The 11,543-nt window shown below is 39.6% G+C and overlaps 1 pseudogene; it reads right to left on the minus strand.

The window, feature by feature from the left end:
• Positions 1-226: 226 nt before the first annotated feature.
• On the minus strand, positions 227-2,183 carry LOC120864474 (annotated as a pseudogene).
• Between the last annotated feature and the right edge of the window lie 9,360 nt (positions 2,184-11,543).

Below are 11,543 nucleotides of genomic sequence, written 5' to 3' on the forward strand. Positions count from 1 at the left end.
CTGAGGTATAAATGACAACCTTCAAAAAACATGGGCAAAACCAAAGTGCAATGAAGAAACCTCTGCAGCTTAATCCTCCTCCCATAGTCCTTAAACCTTTAACAGAAGCTAGGCAAAGCAACTTTCCTGCAAATTAAGTGGGTTTTCAGTATTTCCATGTAGTTGAGCTTTCAGAGATAGACATTCAAACATATCATTAGGATATACCATCTTGGCTCTGATTGCATTAATTATGCCTGAAATGTTTAATACCCATCCAAGTCCAAAGGTGGAAGAACACATAAACAGGTATGGTAATCGGCAAGAGCAGACTGTAAAAGCACAGTGCTAGTGCAGCCCCGTGGGAACTTTTCTTTCACAGAGGCCAAGTAAAACAGTCCTGCCAAAGATTACCAATGGAATAAAAACAGTCAACATAGGAAGAGACAGAAATATTCTTCTCCTCCACTTATTACCTGCCACTCTGACTTTAAAAAATGTAGATGGTATTTACAATATTTAGTTGCATGTTGTTGTTTTTAAATATGATCTAATGCTCCATTTCTTCTTGCTTCTTATTTTGATGTGTCATCCTAGTTGCCTGTGGTATCATGTTGGGAATCCCATTAATAATTGAATAGGCTATTCCTAAGTCTTCATTAATCAATTCATTTGTCGATGCTTCATATCTGAGTGGCTTCTTGGAGAGCAGGCACACTAGGAACTTAAGTAGCACTGGGTCAAAGGTGTGGGGTTGTTTCTCCTTCCTCTCATTCTTGTCTTGCAGATTGCGATGACCCCGATGCATACAGACACCTGGGGTGAGGGGCAGGGAGTTGGTGACCGTGGACGGCAGCGGGGTTGTTCCTCACAGCACAGAGGCAAGCTGATTGCACACTCCATTCAGCATGGTCTGGTAGCCCGCAACAGGGCCTCTGTGTGCCCTCGGCTACCCTGTGAATGGCTTACTCTTATTTGCTGATTTCTGGCTCAGAGATTTCTTTCCTGCTTTCTGCTTAGGGACAGTTGGAGCTTATATTGACCAGGGGGACCCAAACTTACTCATGCATCAAATTGTCATGGAGGCGCCTATAGACTGTGAACTAACCCTCCAACATGGCTGGCTGGAGAAAGAGCTTAGGTGACTGGTGTCAGTTTAAAGTTAGGCTTAGGATTCATGCTATAGAAAGGATGAGAGGCACAGGTCATTGTTGAGAGTAGGGTGGCATACTTTAGAACTAAGGTTTCTTAAAGAACATGTGAGGTACTGCCAAGAGGCAGTGGCACCACTGTCACCTCAGATTATTTGTATTCTAGCTTTTTGGCTCCTCAAAAATATCTCTGTGCCAGCTTTCACTGTTCAAGTAAATGGGTAATTGGAACTGGACAGAAGATATTTTATATTAGGAATCCAGGCATCTCCATGGAGATCCAAGTCACCAAAATAGGTCAGAGGCAGACTAATTTTTTTTTTTTTTAAGTCACTGGGAAGTTAGGGGAAGAGGAGAGAGACAGCTGTGATGTCCCAAAAAGAAAGAAAGAAGTAGCCTCTTTTTCATATGAAAATGAGATTCCCTGAAAATTTTAAGCATTGAAAGTACCTCTAGTGACCTGACTGCCTTTAAGTGGTGACACACATGATTTGAAGAAATGCCAGACGGAAAGAGGAGAAAATTACACTTGACCCATCAAATATAAGTAGCCATTGATGGGAAAACACTAACACAAAGGTCTCTTGAGTCTACACAGTTCCTTCTGGTTGCCCCAATATTTTACTTTTCATCTAAGCTTTGCTCAAGTCCTGGTTACACTGAAAATAGCTGAATTCCAGGCCTGCTGGCAATGAGCTGGGCTTCATTCTTCAAGTGTGAACTCAGTTTCAAAATGAATCTCTCCCAGTGAAAAGAAATAGGCAAAGAAACAGTGGAAATTTGTACAGTTCAGTTTGTGTACAGATTAAGGCGAATAGACTCATGCATCTGGAATAACAAGAGAGATTTTTTTCCTCTAGGCAATGTAAAAAGGATAAAATTCATGACAATAAAGGCAAGCTAATTAACTGTAACAAAGCACCATTCTTACTATGGGTCTAGTCCCTTATATGAACAAAACTAATTGGGAGGATTATAGAGATATCAAAATATCAGAATCCAGGGATTTTAAAGCCCTGGGTGATTATTACCTGCCACAATGTGAGCAAGCATTTTTATTTTCCTGCCTGCCAGGCTTTGTGTTTCTACCCTCATTCCCTGATTTTTCAAGCTTCCAGCTCCTTCTGCCCATGATTCTCTCCACTCTAACATTTCACCTCTCACACATTGGATTACTGTTGTATTGGGGGCAGGAATCAAGAGAGAGAAGTCAGAATGGAGGAGAGATTGAAAGGTGTTTTAGAAGATGCATCAGGAAGAAAATGAGCCTGATGTCAAAGAAGGGCCTAAGAAACTAACTTCAAAGGTATGTGACCTATGCAATCACCAGAGTCCTGTATTTAGAAGGAATTCACTCTTGGTTTAATGCTCTGCTGTCACCATCTTGAAATCCATAATAATTCTGAAAAAGGAACCTCACATTTTCATTTTTCATTGGGCCCCGCATATTATATAGCTGGTTCTGAGGCCTGGCTGGGAGGATATCCCAAGGAGATGTCCAGAGGATGGCAGGGAGATAGCAAGTAGAAAGTTTTCCCAGATTATGGTGAACTGGGTTGACATTGGAGGTCCAAGTCATGAACTTACCAGGACTGAATTTCCACAAGCAGAAAAGTGAAGGTAGGAAGCAAGAAAACCAGGAAAGTGTGGTCTGACTGGTCCAGCCTAGAAAGCTACTGTACTTCCCTTTTTCCTTCATCAAACATAATGACACCCTCATTTCCATTCATAAAATTAAATTCATTTAGGTTAAGATTTTGCCTGGCCTTTAAAAAAATTGCACAGTGCAGTTAGTCATAGCAGTCATTTACGTTTATTCAATCAGACAAGAAAATCAAAGGCCACTCTGCAAGGATCTAAGAAAAGAATGCTTCAAGAAGAAGAATCCACATATGGAAAGGCTCTCAGAAGAGAACTAGTTTGGTGTGTTTGAAGGGTGGACAGAAAGCCAGTTTGACTGAAAGCTAGTGGGTAATGAAGAGAATAAAGAAGCGTGAGATCAAAAAGTCAGTAGAGGTCAGATCACCTTGTAGTTCAGTGGAGGAATTTAGAGTTTGTTCAAAAATAATGGAGACCATTATAGAATTTTATTGTAGGGGAGGGGTATGATCCGGTTTACATTTTAGAAGCCTTATTTGTAGACAATGGACTGTAGTGGTTATACTGGCAAGAATGGGGACAGGAAGATGACTTAGAGCTGTGGAAGCGACCCAGGGGAGAGATAGATAGCTACAAAAAGAAAGGTGGCATGGAGATGATAAGAATAGGTGGGATTTGGGATAGGTTCCGGAGAAGGACTGATAGGACTTTCTAAGGAATGGGTGTAGAATGTTAGGAACAAAAAGGAAATCTGAGTGGCTCCTACATCATTGATTTGTGTAACTGGTGATATTGTGGCCTCATTACTGAACATGGAATGGCTGCAAAGAAGAGACTTTTCTGTATTGAAGCTGGGAGTGGGAAGCACAAATTCTAATTTGGTCCATTTCCATTTGAGAAGCCATTCAGCATCTAAGTGGAGATGTTAGATAGGCAGTTAGATATATGAGTGTGGTCATGAGAAAAGAGATGTAGAATTATGAATGTCAGAGTGGTTTTTCAAGTCTAGATGGGATGAGAATTACATTGAGGATAGAATGTAAAAAAAGATGATGAGAAAGCCAAGGACAGAGCCATGGACACTCCAAGACGGGCAGGCTAATGTGATAGTAGGGGATTGAAAACAGGAGAGAGGCTGTCACTGAGCCAGAAATTAAAACATTTTTTAAAAGGTGGAACAATCGACTTTGTAAATATCCAAGGAGAATTCAAGATAGAACAAAAAATTAACCATTGACTTTGGCAAGATGAAAGTTATAGTGACCTTGAAAAGGACCATTATGCCCAATCAGAGTGGATAGCAAAGGATGAAATAAATATGGACACCAAATATGTACAGTTCTTTTGTGACTTGAGAGAGAGTAAATGGGTTAAGAGGGATTGGGAGGGGAGGAAAGAGAAAAGAAATAGAGCAGCAGCCGAAGGACATGGGGGCCAAGGAAGGGTTCATTTTGAAAATCTTTTCTAAAATATTATTTTAAACCATATTTATAAAGAGATGTAACTCATTTAGTAGAGGGGAAAAATCTGATAATGTAGATACACTAGTATGATTGAAATTCTCTTAATCAACCTCTACTTCAGATTGGATTAGCAGTCTTTGTCCATTTTTTTCGGGGGGTAGGGGGGTAAAGCAGTGATCCCCATGACTGGTATTTCATACTCTGAAGCCCATGAATAATTGTGGTTTTCAGTTTGATCTATTGTTTACAAAGATGCAATTGTAATTCACCTTCAAAACTGCTAAGCCTAATTTATAGACTTAATGTTGCCCTCCACCTCAGTCCATTATGTTGGAGTCATAACCTCCAATGGATTGTAATTGGAGATAGCACCTTTAAGGATGCTCTGAAAAGTTAAATGAGATCCTAAATGTGGGGCACTAATCTAGTAGGTGCTGTGCTCAGTCATGTCTGTCTCTTTGCAACTTCATGGACTGTAGTCCGCCAGGCTCCTGTGTCCATGGGATTCTCCAGGCAAGAATACTGGGGTCGGTAGCCATTCCTGAACCCAAGTCTCTTGTGTCTTGTGCACTGGCAAGCAGATCCTTTACCACTGTGCCACCTAGGAAGCCAATAGGACTGGTATCCTTTTAAGAAGAGGAAGAGAGGTACCAGGAACATGTGCACGGAGGGAAAATACCTTATATGACAGCAGCCAAAAGGTGCCCATCTGTAAGCCAAAGGCCATCATCTCATCCTGTCCTGTGACCTCCAAGGAAACCAAACCTGATGATATCTTAATCTTGGATTTCTAGCCTTCAGAACTGTAAGAAATAAATTTCTGTTTTTCAAGCCACTCAGTCTGGGTGTTTTGGTATGGCAGCCCTAGTCAACCAGTACAGCCTATTGTATTCATTACTATAGTTATGTAATGTAATGAAATACTACATAAAATGAAGAAACCATTGAAAAAATTGCTTGAAACATTAGCTGAATGCTTTGAAAAGACTTTTTTAGTAAGTTACTAAAAACATTTATCTATTGTTATGAGCAACACAACTATAAATAATTGGGAAACTCATAACAATCAAGGATGTTGGCCTCAGATCATTTTTAAGCATCTTTTCATTCTCCCTGAACTGAAAAGAAAAAAAAAAAAACTAAAATTTATAGATGACACAATGTATGCAAAAGGAGAACCAGAACTGCAAGTTTTGTCCTGCAAAAGACTGGCAAATGAATGAATGGTATACGTTAGTTATAATTATTTTAATGATGAAGTGAAGTGAAGTGAAGTGAAGTCGCTCAGTCGTGTCCGACTCTTTGCGACCCCATGTACTGTAGCCTATCAGGCTCCTCTGTCCATGGGATTTTCCAGGCAAGAGTGCTGGAGTGGATTGCCATTTCCTTTTCCAGGGGACTTTCCTCATACCCAGCTTTAATTAGCATTTTGATTTATGGATCAACTGTGGGCCCCAGTTGTGTCACGTTAGAAGACACTTGCCTCAGAGTACTTCAGAAGTTGAGATAAGATGGGATCCAATGCACAAGGAAAAGTGTTTTCTTTGTTAATAACAGGGATACTGCTTTCATTTTCACAAGCAGGGATTTAGAACATATGCTGTGGATAAGTTGGCATAATTGATAGTGGGAAGATGAGACTGTTTTGATCTCACTGCAACTTTTACCTTTGAATTCTGAGGCAGTTATCAGCAGAGAGTAGAGAGAGAAGACTGTGGTGGAGATTTGAGAAAAAAGAAAAGTATGAAATAGCCATTTTGAAGAGTGGGAAAGTTAATTTACTGAAGAAGCATATAAGATTGCTATACAATATTGAATGCCCATGTAATATTTGTGGTCATAAATTTTACATGAGTCCAGTTAGTACATTTGCTAACTGTTGCTAATTAACTCTTGCTAATTTTCTCCAGTAAAATTTATCTGCATAGGAGACTATGTACAGTAAAGGTATATCTGAGTGTAATTGTGGTTGTTATTTGCCAGGCAAGTGTAACAGAAAGAGACTAGGGCAAAGAAAATAAGGTGTTTTAAAGGCAGTTATTTGAGTGGTGCATTATGGGATTTGGGCAGGATAATAAGAGGAAAGTTAGGACATGAAGCAGAGACAATTTATAAAAATGATAGTAATGTGATAGAGAAGTCAGTGGGGTTAAAGAACTGTTGGAGGGGAAATATTAGCAAGAAATTACTGTAAGGGTGAACAGCAAGTTCAAAGTATGAACTGGAGATTTTACAAGTGGCACAGTTTCTAATGATAAAAATATGTCTAGGAAGTGACCACATGAATGGCTGTCTGAGGTTAAAGTGGTTAAACAGTCATTTGAGCTAAAGGACTGAGAAGCCAAAATGGTAGATAGGCCATCATGTGGAGGCTAAGGTCTACAGTCATGATGACAGAAGTGGTCCCAGAGGAGAGGTGAGTTAGGGCCCATTACTGATGCGAGAGGAAGAGTCAAGAGAAGTTCAGAGATAACAGAAACGGTAGGGGTCATCAAGTCTTAGTGTGAACGATTTTTCAATACTGAGAGGAAGCTTCAGTTTAACCATTGGAAAAGGGACTGGGTGATGTAAGAGCATTACTTAGAATTGAGGGCCAACCCAGAATGCAGGAGGGAGGGGAAGGAGTCATTGAGGGTGAATTTGTTTACATGCAGACCAGCAGGCTGACCCTGTTTAGTCTTCTGTGTGTACGTGTGTGTACACGTGCATGCATGCACATAAAGACACTCTGGGGATGGCAGAATCCATCTCCAGATGAAACCAAATAGTCCACTGGGTAGTAAGGGTCCACTCTTAAATCTCATTCCCAGAATGTCTACCTCAAAGCAATGGTGTAGACATCCTCTGAGATGTTGATCCTAAGAATAGATGTAATGACCATTCCTAGCTCCCGAAAGCTGGGCACTGGAGGGTTTCAGAGCCTGAGCTCAGTTTGCGGTCTTCATCTACAAGGCCTTTCCTTTCCTTCAGCATCTTCTCATGTTGCCAGGTGGCATCTGTGTCAGCCCACATTCATAAAATGAGAAGATAACTTGGTGCTCGGAAAGCAAATGTGGTCACTGAATGGGAGCCAGAAAATTAGAGCCCACAGTAAAAATACCTTAGAGAAGCAAAGGGATGTGACCTCTGTGTTACATTTAGTGTGAAATGCTACCCAGGGCAAAGGACAACAATTCAGAGAGAAGTCTGTAATTATAAATATACAAAGGAAAATTTATGGAGAAACTTTCTAGACCTTGGGCAAGTTAGTGAATAATTCATTTGGAGAAACTGCCTAAGGTTCAATTTGGAACAGTTTGGGTTATACAGTTTGTATTATTTCCAGGCTTGGCTCTTTTTACCATTTCTGTTTGAGCTGCTAGATATCACCTTGTCAGTGAAGGTGATAGTGATTGGCAGAAGTGAAGCTCCAGACCAGCTTTTCTCAGGAAAATGCCTCATAAGATTGTTATGTCTGCCACTTTCTGGAATGGGCGTTTGGGATGAACTTCTCCAGTAAATGAATAACTAATCACTACAGTCAGTTTATCAAGGATGCTCAAATTAGGTGACATGTAGACAAAACAACTGGTTAATGTCATGTTTTGCTGCACACTTGTGGCAAAAAGCAGGCTCAGGGTAAGTTCAGCTTTAGACGGATTGCAAATATATCAACATAAGAGTTCCCAGTGTTGACTTTCCATGTATCAGATGAGTGGTTGAGCTAGAAATTCTTTAAAACCCTACCCTGCCCCCACCCCCACCCAGTTCTAGGATCCCAGTTCACTGCACCTCTAGGCCCAAATTAGCACATCTTTGCAAATAGAAGAGTTGGAGGGTAGACATAGTCTAGTGAGTGTGACTTTCAACTGAGAATGAGGAAAGCATTTGTATTGCCTTAGTGAAGTATGATTGGGGTCTTTGAGGAAAACAGACTCAATCTCATAAGGTTATAGTGTTAATCAAGTAAGATATGATATGCAGAAACTGAAGCTTAGAGAGAGTATATGACTTCTTTTGATAACTAGAGCAGAACTCAAATCTAGGTGGCTTCCTGGGGGCAAAGCAGACGCCATCCTAACTAGTTTAAACATAACAACAGTTTATTTATTTAAGACTATTATGTAACTCTTAGGCACAGAGACTACACTGAAGGGAAAAAAGTCTCAATAGAGCCTCTTGATGAAAGTGAAGGAGGAGAGTGAAAAAACTGCATTCAAAAAATGAAGGTCATGGCATCCAGTCCCATCACTTCATGGCAAATAGATGAGGAAATAATGGAAACAATGACAGATTTTATTTTCTTGGGCTCCAAAATCACTGCAGATGGTGACTGCAGCCATGAAATTGAAAGATGCTTGCTCCTTGGAAGAAAAGTGATGACCAAACTAGACAGCATATTAAAAAGCAGAGGCATTACTTTGCTAACAAAAGTCAGTCTAGTCAAAGCTATGGTTTTTCCAGTAGTCATATATGGATGTGAAAGTTGGGCCATATAGAAAACTGAGCATCAAACAATTGGTCCTTTTGAAGTGTAGTGTTGGAGAAGACTCTTGAGAGTCCCTTGGACAGCAAGGAGATCAAACCAGTCAATCCTAAAGGAAATCAATCCTGAATATTCATTAGAAGGACTAATGCTGAACCTGAGGCTCAAATACTTTGGCCACCTGATGCGAAGAACTGACTCATTGGAAAAGACCCTGATGCTGGGAAAGATTGAAGGTAGGAGGAGAAGGGAACAACAGAGGATGAGTTGGTTGGATGGCATCATCGATTGGATGGACATAACTTTATTAATATGAAGTTATGAGTTAATGAAATTAACATGAACAAAATCTTTAGACAGATGTTCAAGGAATCTTTATTATTACTATCCATTATTTTATATTATGCTAATTCATTCTCGACTCATCTTTGAAATTTTTCTTTGCCCCCAATCATTTCTTATTCTAATGCATTTGTTCCAATTGCTCTATCTTGCTTCTTGAGATTCCTCAATTCTCAGGTATCTCTCTGTTCTTTCTTCCTTCTGCTTACTTACCACCTTCTTTCATCTCTTGATCTTTTAGTATTTTCTCCTATATCCTCAGAAAGCATTTCCAAGTTACAGATTTAATTTTCTGTACTGACAGGCCTTATTATACTACCTCTGAGGTGGATTTAGATGGTCTTATTACAAGTTTACAGTCTCCTTGCAATTCGTAATAATATTATCCAGCTCCCTTTTTTTTCTTGGCTCACTCTCATTACACTATACTCTGTTTACATCTCAGCTTATTCTCATAATAACTTTCTTCTCTGGTTTCATTTCAATCATATCCTGTAGCAGCACACTAATGACATCACATGATATTGTAAAATTTTCTTCTGAGTTCTGTACAGATCATTTTTAGAGGTCTGTTCTTCCAAAGCTTCAGAATGATTTTTTTTTCTTTCCATTGTTTTGCAGTGTGTTTTCATAAGACCTTTGGGTGTGTTTGGGGTCATTTTTATTCATCTTCAAACAAGGGGAGATATTTTGAAAGCTGGCATTTGTCCATAGACTGATTGTATGGATCTCCCTTGACCCTATCATCCCCACTTTGGGTGTGGATCAAATTCTTTTCTAAATTCTTGTGGTGGTTGTTTCTAACTTGCAGCTCAGTTCCCAGTGTCAAATAGCGATGCATCTAATGTGGCTCAGTTTTATGGGGCTAAGATTTTCCCCCACATACACTGTCTGGTTCTTTGATACTTCGAACTAATCCAGTATTTGGAAAACCATAATCCTAGCATGCATTCTTCTTAGGGTTTTTTTTATCTTTATAGGAATCATATTTTGGGATGCAATGTAAAAAGAAAAAGTCCAAACCACTCATTTCTAGTGAGTTATTTTATATAAGTTGTTCCCAGATGGGTATAGAAAAGTAGGAGCAAAGAGGATCTTCAAAAGTTATGGCCATGCATTCAAGTCTGATCAGTTTTCCATCAGGTAGAGATTCCAGAGATTCTTTGGACCAAGAAGCTGGCAGTGGTAGAAGGACGGTTCTTTCTGCCATCTTTCTGTACTTGAAAAGGCTGTTTCAAGAGGTAAAATACAGATACAGTTCTTCTTTCTGACTGAGTTTCCTAAGCCATTTCCATTGACCTTAGGTGTAGTGCAAAGTCATTCTAAATTCCAGTCATGGGCCTCTTTCCAATATTAATCTTCAGTGTGCCTAATTTTCATCTTTTTCTCTCTTGTAAGTACCAGAGTGGAGAGTCAGGACTAGTTGCATCGGGGACTGCTGGCTATATCCTTTTTACAAGTGAAAGTTGTACCTGCTTGTCTTTAAAATGTTCAATGTAAATACTTTTTCTAAGTGACAACTCACTTTGATGTAGCAGTCTCCTCTCGCTGTTGGCTTTACCTCTTGGCTGGCACATGATCACAGTTTGCTCTATCTCCTATTTATCTTTGTATGTGTTCCATCTTTTTTCCCACCAAGTAGTGAATTCTGGAGGGCAGCAACCTTGCCTGGGTCATTAGTATATCTGTTGCCCTGCCTTGAAGAGAGTGGTGCTCTGGAACTCTCTGGGTGAATAATAAGGGTGCATAGAGACTCTTCATGGATGTCCTTTTGGCAATAGAAGAAAAGATTGTGCATCGGCTCTCCTTAGGGTCCCTTCTAAAGGAGTTTAAAAGCAATCTGAGCTAACACAATTGCAAAAATATGTACTATGCTCCTACTACACGTAAGGTATTTGGGATTCCAAAATGACTAAACCTTGCCTGCTGCCTTCTCCAATATGGATAGAAAAGAGCCTAGGCATGAGTAGTTCTAATAAAGGGCAGACCATGGCTCTGGTTTATTAGAGGTTCAAATCAAGCATTGAACTCCAATGAACTGAATTATTTCTACTTGCTCACCCAACAAACATTTACTGAAGACCAACTCCAAGGCAATATAATGAGCATGAAACATTCTCTTAATTCTGAGTAGCAGACTGTCAGAAGGAGCCAAAGGATTTTACTTGATCTGACTGAATAATGGAGAGGAGCACCCATATTCCCTTGTCATTCCCCATTGTTGGGAAACCTTTGCCCTGGATCTTCAACTCACAATAAGGCAAACAACTATAGCTCTGGAATCAGGTGCCAGCCTGAACAAATCTACTGTATGATCTCTTCTTGCTTTCCACTCAGTTGAGAAAATACCTTTTTTTTTTTTTAGCAATAATATTGTTCATTACAGAAGAAACTAAGGTGCCACCCAAAACATCTGTGTTTATGTGTTACTGGAAATAGCCTGTGCTTTCTTTTTCTTTTTTTTTTTTTTTAACTTTTATTTTATTTATTTATTTTTTTTTATTCTTTTTTTTTTAATTTATTCATGCCTTTTAAATAGTGACA

This window comes from Oryx dammah, unplaced genomic scaffold (assembly GCF_014754425.2).
Source record: "Oryx dammah isolate SB20612 unplaced genomic scaffold, SCBI_Odam_1.1 HiC_scaffold_5, whole genome shotgun sequence".
Lineage (NCBI taxonomy): Eukaryota > Metazoa > Chordata > Mammalia > Artiodactyla > Bovidae > Oryx > Oryx dammah.